The sequence below is a fragment of the Trichosurus vulpecula genome, chromosome 2 (assembly GCF_011100635.1).
Source record: "Trichosurus vulpecula isolate mTriVul1 chromosome 2, mTriVul1.pri, whole genome shotgun sequence".
Classification (NCBI taxonomy): domain Eukaryota; kingdom Metazoa; phylum Chordata; class Mammalia; order Diprotodontia; family Phalangeridae; genus Trichosurus; species Trichosurus vulpecula.
In genome coordinates, this window is record NC_050574.1 from 306507798 (window position 1) to 306515468 (window position 7671).

Consider the following 7671-nt stretch of genomic DNA (forward strand, 5'->3'; position numbering starts at 1 on the left):
TTGAATCTTTGCCATCTGAATCTAAATCCAACAGTTTTTATCTTTCAGGAACTAAAATCAATGTTCCATAAATATCACATAAAAGTAGCCTGGAATATATAAACTGTAGGTTTGAGCAATTAGAAATTAATTCTCTAAGGGATTAACTTAGGCTGTGTGGAAAAAAGATTTGTCTCTACCTTAGAACTTAGTCGTTTTCTTCATGTATTTTAATGCCTAATACTGTATTTTGCACATAAGTAGGTGTATATATTTATATATATACATATATATAGTGTGTGTGTGTAGACATATACATATATGTGTGTGTATGTATGTATATATACAGTACACTAATTATTCAAGACCTTAAATTATCAAAAAATAACCTGAATAACTTACCAGCATAGGGAATTCCAGGGTATGGGAGTCCTTTCTACTAACACAGTAATTAATGATGAGTGGATAAGTCTTAAGGAGTTACTTGGGGTTCAGAGTGATTTAGTGAATCAGCCAGAGTCATATAACTAGGAAATGACCAAGTCTGAACTTGAACCCAGGTCCTTTAATCTCTAAGTCAAACATTCTTCCCACTTATTGTATCAGCAGCAGCAGCAGCAGCATCACCATTGCCATCATTATTACCAACATCATCACCACCATTACCACCATTACAACAACAAAAACTATTTTATTCATTCGTTCTTTAGTTCATTCATTCATTATTTAGTTCATTCATTCATTGATTTGTCATGGGACTTGTGATTTCATTAGTGTAGAGAGCTCCCAAAGGTAATTTCTTTTGCCAGTCCAGGTTTGTACCTTTGTAGTAGAGTTTAAGTTTGGCAGTAGTTAACCAGTTTAACAGGAAAAGTAGCTACTCAGCCCCCATTGACTCACCTCTATGCAGATGGAATCACTTTTTCCCAAGTTTCTTCTTTCAGCATTCCCTTGGACCTTCCCTTAGTCAGTGTTTTCACTCTCCTTCACTGAGGGTCTATCACTGTCACTGACCATCTGTGATTCTTTCAGAAGAGAATATGGGGGGAAAGGGAACAATTTGTATGAGATATCTGCCTCCTATTCTTTAATAAGACAGCATCATTCTCTTTCCTCTTGTTCACTCTACTCCAAATCAAATTGCACATTCAGAGTCTCCTCCAAACATTGTGCCCTGGCACAGAACCGTCTCCTGAGTCAGTCAATCAACAAGTATTTATTAAGTATTTTCTATGTGCCTGGCATTGTGTCAAGTTATGGGGATACAATACAAGGATAAAATACAGCTCCTGTCCTGTCCAAAATAATAAGGAGAGACAGCATATAAAAAGAGGAGCTGAAAAAGGTTGGGAAGGGAGGGGCCTACCCTTTAGGGACAAGGTGGCTAAGTCCAGAGAATGAGGGATAACCATTCTGGGTCCTTTTTCCAAAACAGAGATTCTAGGAAGAACTCACCAGTGGGAGAAAGGGTCCTCAGGATTGAAGTCGAAGGGAGCTGACTTTCTTGGGGCTGGAGGAAACAACATTGTGTAACAATATATCCCCAGAAACACAGTCATGTAGCTGATGAAGGCTTTCCTCTTAAGCCTAAAGAGAAATGGGTTTCAATTGCCTGCTCTATCTCCTCTGCAACTAACAGTCTTAAAGAATTGCCAAGAGTAGTGCTGTCAAACTCAAATAGAAATGGGAGGGAACATTAAACCATAAATAAGGCTCACTGCCAGTTGCATATTGACTTAGAAAACCACATATTAATATGATTTATGTTCCATTGTATTTTTGGTTAAATGTTTCCCAATCACATTTTAATCTGGTTCAGGTGGCACTGCCCACAATGCTGCTCACAACTCTGTCATCTATCTTTGACCCCTCTCCTCTAGAGAACTAAGAAGTTACATCACTTATCCAGGGATAAATACATAACTAGTATGTGTCAAGCCTTTTCCAAAATGGCCAAGTGAATATATTTCCAAGGAACAGATGACATCAGACATCTGGACTCAAGACAAAATAAAATGATTAAATGGACATTGGGAGTGGCTTACTGGGATAAGGAGACCTGATGTTATTTACTGTTGATGATCATCACTTTTTTGCTTTGTCTTTCTGTTTTATGGTGTTTGCAGTTATGTTTAAGTTTTCTTGACTACCCTGGGACAGGTAAATCTCCCTTCTCAAAATTAGGACATTGTGAGACCTCTAAGTAGTTTGCTCTGTAGGCTGACTTACATAATTCTGATTATGAATGGATAAAAAATCTTATAGATTAGGCTTATTGATAAGTGATCTGTGAAGGGATTGGGACACCTCATTTCCTGATTTCAGGGAATTGTACCTATTCATTCCTCCCTTTCTAACTTGGAAAGTCCCTAATCTTTCTTCCAATTAAAAATCAGATAACCTAATTTTGTATCCTCATTAATTATTGTTTTTTAATTATTTGGTCTTATTTCAATAGATGTCTTTAATGCATAAAAGTCTGTTTCTGCCTATATTCAGGGTCCAGTATCAAAACTGAGGAAGGCCTGGCAGTTTGTTATGCAATTGGAATGCATTGCTTAATAAAGCAACATGCTCAGAAGCTCAGACCTATGCTTCCTCAGTCATTTCCTCTTTCACCTGACAGAGGAAGGACTTGAACTCCTAGGCCAACTCTTATTCATGCAGCTTCTTAGCAGAGAGGTGTCATTCTGGAATGTGTTGATTTTAGAATGGGAAAGACTGAGGTTCACATCCTGCCTCAGATCTGGGTGACCCTAAGCAAATTGGTAACTTCCTCTCAGTCTCAGTTTGCTTATCTGCAAACTGGAGATAATAACAGCACCCATCTCACAGGGTTGTTGTGGGGAAGGGCTGGGGGGATGGGGGGTGATAAAATGAGAAAACATGAAGCACTTTGCAATCTTTACAAAACCATGTAAATGCTAGCTATTAGTAACAAAGGATCATTGTTTAAGGACTAGTATTTTATTACCTCAGACCCTTTATGATAAGCTTAGTCTATGTGAGTTTTTTTAATTTATAACTAGTGATGGTAGAAGCTCATACTTTATCTCCAAAATTACTACAGATATTTTTTCTTTTCTTTTTGTTTTCTTTTAAGAGAAATATTATCTTTGAGTAACTGTGGTAAAGACTACCACCACCAGTAATTTTCCCATATCCTTCCAGCTGCTCCATAAATATTCTTGGTAGGATTACTCAGATCGCAGGATATGGGAGGTGGACTCCTTGGTCAAAGAGTAGATCTTCAGAAGATGAGAGGATAACAAAAATTTACAACCTATCTGAGTGTGCTTTCCCTTCAATGTTATCAGAGTGAGATAAATAGAAAACAAAATGAAGGACCAGCATTAGTGGTGGATGCTTGCAGTATCAGCCAGGCTTCTCTACAGCCAGGTTTTCTATCTGTTGAGGAACTACTTTGGTATAAAGGTACCACAAAACTATCTACTATTATGCTTTCTTCATCTTCTAATTAATTGTTTAGGTTGTGGTTGTTTAAATCATCCTGATAATGTTACTGTCTGGCACTGCTTTTTAATTTCAAATGCAGAAAATTTTGTCATCTCAAACAGGGGTCACTTGGATGCCCAGTCCTTTGGGGAGCAGTGCTCTGGCTGATGGAACTGTAACACTGCCAATATAATAGCAGTAATGAATGTGTGTGTTGTTTGTCTCATGTGAAATGGGCTGCAACTCCACTTCCTCCTGACTGTAGATTCCATTTGTTCCTTGTTTCCTCTGAATAGTGTTCATTCTAAGTCCCCTAGGACAGTTAACAAACCACAGTTTCAGATATTTTTCTTCTTTCAGAATTGTTTCCTGAAATAATATTCGATTTTATAACAGGGTGTGCACTTTCACAGAATGTGTAAGTGGCCTTGTGGCCTTGAAAAAGGCTAACCTTGAATTCCTTTCCAGATACCTATCAATTTAATGTCTGAGGAATACAATTTTATCTTCTTTTTTTTTTTACCAAAGTCACATAATTAATGACTTAGCCCTTCTTTTGTATGAAGATTTTTTGAAATTAAGTTCAATGAGTTTGATTAGCTATCACTGAAACAAAACTGCAAAGAGTGCTAACACACACACACACACACACACTCCTTGAGGCCATTATACATATTAAGCTTTGGCTGACCCTAGATAAAGTAGTGAGATAATGCAAGTTTGCCTTCTATATCACTACAATAATCACCCCTCTTCTCCCATATTTTCTGTATCTTCCAAATGTCTAGTATTACCATATTGTTCTTTCTCCAATGCTCTCCCAATTACAAGAATTTCCTAATCCTTTGCCCACCATAAAAACTAATCTTGTGTCCTCTTATAGACCTACTGTCTCCTGTGACTACTTTGATAAACTAATTTAAGCTAAATCGTTGAAGCCTGATAATAATTTAATATATTGTCCCTTAAATCCCTTTAAGCCAAAGGAATGATTAAAAATGGAATTCCAAGCACCAAGACAGGCTTCTGAGCGTGTTTTTAATCAGAGAGGCCTTTCTCTTCTCAATATTCCTCCAATCGTATCTACGCATAAAGTGACCCTTGTTTCTGGCATTTCTTTCATAGTACTCAGCATAGAGAAATTTGCTACACTGAAAGAAAGGGGGTAAATCAGAATATGCAGTAGAGATCTGAAGGATGAGAATAGGAAATGTAGCCAAAGACTGAAGATATGCAAGAATTAATAACAACAGAAATAAGGGTTTAAACTCTCACACTAGCAGAGAACAAGATTTGCAGCACTAAAGTCCTGTGGTCTGCTTTTATGTATCATCTTTGTCCAAGCCTCTAAGTATCTCCACTTATATTCTTCATTTGCAATAGTGAAAAGCAGATAGGAATCATTTAACATCTGTTAAAATCTTATGTACTTCATTATGTTATTTCTAACCATTTTTTAAAGCTCAGGTTTTTTTTTATACAGTTGCAATATAAAAAAAAATTTCTGTAAGAGGTCTAAGTTGGAACACACAATATGCTAGATGCCTTTTAAATTTAATATTGGTGCTTGGCAAGTAAGTTTAGCTAATTGTACATTTTTAGAGCCCTGAATTCAGAGGGTAAAAAGTTACCCAGAAGTAGTAGATAGAGGAAAAATATAGCCTTTCTGATTTCAAAAGGGCCATGATAAAATTAATGCTAACGTGGTTAGGAGTTCTCTATTGCTCTCTCTCTGGCTCCTTATGATTTTTTTAGTGGAAAGAATGAGGAGAGTTTCTGCTTTGTGCACAACATTACAAAAAGAATGGAAAGTTATCTAGAGAAAATGAACTCCAGTTGGGAGAATAAGGAAGCCCATTGCATCAAAAGTCTTTCAGCCAAACCTCAGAGCAGAAGAAATACTCCAGTAGTCTTAATGCTTATGGAATGATTATGGCTAAAAGTTTTACCATCAAGACTGTCTTGGACATGCCAAAACATATTCAAGATTAATGTTTTCCATTTCATCTTGAAAGGTGGTAGGGTGGGCAATAAATAATAAGGTTGAATCAAGCAGCTATAAGACATTTAAAGGTTAGTGGAAATGTATCTAACTTCATCCAGGTGTTTTTCTTTAAATGTTGCTCTAAGATTTATAATTCTATCAAATGATTTGCTAATATTATGAATTAGATAATATGTATGGTTAGGTAACTTTAGTACTATCCTAATTTAATAGTTTTTGAAGAGAACAAGTACAAAAGAATGGTACCACATCCCATAAGGAGGCCAAGGTCATCCACACCTATGGAAAGCCACCTTTTTGGACCATGTGACCATAATCCAGGTTTAATAGTTTATCTGCTATCATTTTACTTTAATTATAAGGTACACTGCCTAAAAAAATAACCTCTGGAGAACTAGTTTTCTAACCCAACTATATAAAATGATGATAAACATAACATTAAGAAACAATTTCATTATCTGGCTTTAACCAGAGAAAGCAGGTCCAAAGTAAAATTGAGAAGTTGATCTTTGGGGCCATTCCATTGCTTCATACCTCCCCTCCCTACAAGCTAGTATTGTAATATAGAATGTGTTCCATCAATTTTCCTCTTCCCAGGTAACTATAGTTGATACAAAAGTAGGCTGATCTTTTAAAATGTGTATAAACTGGACTGGTCATTGGAGGACTAAGGATCAAAGGACATCAGAGACCATCCAGTCCAACTTCCTTGTTTTCTAGTTAAAGACACTAAGTCCCAGGGGAATGAAGTAACCTGTCAGAGCTCACAAAGGTAGAAAGTTGCAGAGGTGGGTTTTGAATCTAAGTCCTCTGTCGTCAAAGCCAATGCTCTTTCCCTTGCTTAGGGAAACAACATAACTTCTCAGAGATTTTTGGCTAGCTCAAAACAGCATAACTATGAGGACGGTGTTGAGGTTATTACTCTTTATCAAAGCATTAAGTTTTAATGAACTTACTGCTTATTGCTCCCAAGGCAAGTGATATCAATACCACTGCATAAAATGTGATTGTATTAGAAAACACATATATGCATGAATGTATATATCTATATACAAATATATATACATATATGTCTACATATATGTATATGTGTATATATATGCATATATACATATATGTATACACACAAATAGGTGTATATATAAAATCTTTATTGTGGTTTTAGTAACTAGCATTGTCTTATGTTCATAGTCAGTGTTTAATAATAATAATATTAACCATAACAATAATAGTAGAGAAAATAACCACTAGAGAAATAATTTATCTAACATTTAAACATTTAGCAAAGTGCTATCCTTATAACATATTTCTGAGGTCAGTAGTAAAATTATCATTATCCGCATTTTCCAGAACAAGAAAATAAGGTTATTAGAGGTTAAGGGACTTGCCCATGGTCACATAGTCACATTCATAAATGTCTGATGTTGGATTCTAATCACGGTTTAAGTTCTTGAAATTCAAGACTTGGCTCTATGCATTGCACCATGTTGCTTCCTATTGCCATAAGAAAATCAATGCAAGTTGGAGTTTTATAACAAATGCCATGCTCATTTGTTAGATGATTAACAGTAGCAAGATCAAAATAAATTCACTCATTAAGAGAATTCAGGACATTAGTCTCTTTCCAGTGCCTGCCAAGGATTAGGTGTGGCCATGGGTAAATTTCATCTCCATGGGCCTTAGTTCCCTTTTCTACTAAAAATAAGGGATTTAGGCTAGATGATTTCTGACATCTCTTGGAACTGTAACTATTTATGATTTTATGATTCAAGTTTAAATCACATTTAAATGTCTTTGCAATTTGTAGCTGGTGGTGAATTATAAATTTCCCTAAATGTGTCCTTAAACATCAAATGTTTGTCTGATTTCATAATCTACTAAATACTCCCCAAAAAAGTTATTGGTAGCATGTTTAAACTAAAACTAAAATAAACAATACTTTCTATATTAGGCTTCAACTTAATATTTTGACTTTGGAGTGAAATCAGAGCATGTGATAAAAGAATGAGAACATATACGGAAGAGATTTTTCTTCCTTCCTTTCTTCCTTCCTTCCTTCCTTCCTTCCTTCCTTCCTTTCTTCCTCTCTTTCTTTCCTTCCTCTCTTTCTTTCCCTCTTTCTTTCCTTCCCTCTGTTTCTTTTTTTCTTTCCTACTTCCATACAGAACTGAGTTTTAATGAACTTCTTGCTTTGGCTGCCAAAATAATAACATTAGTCTAGCTTTATGAAA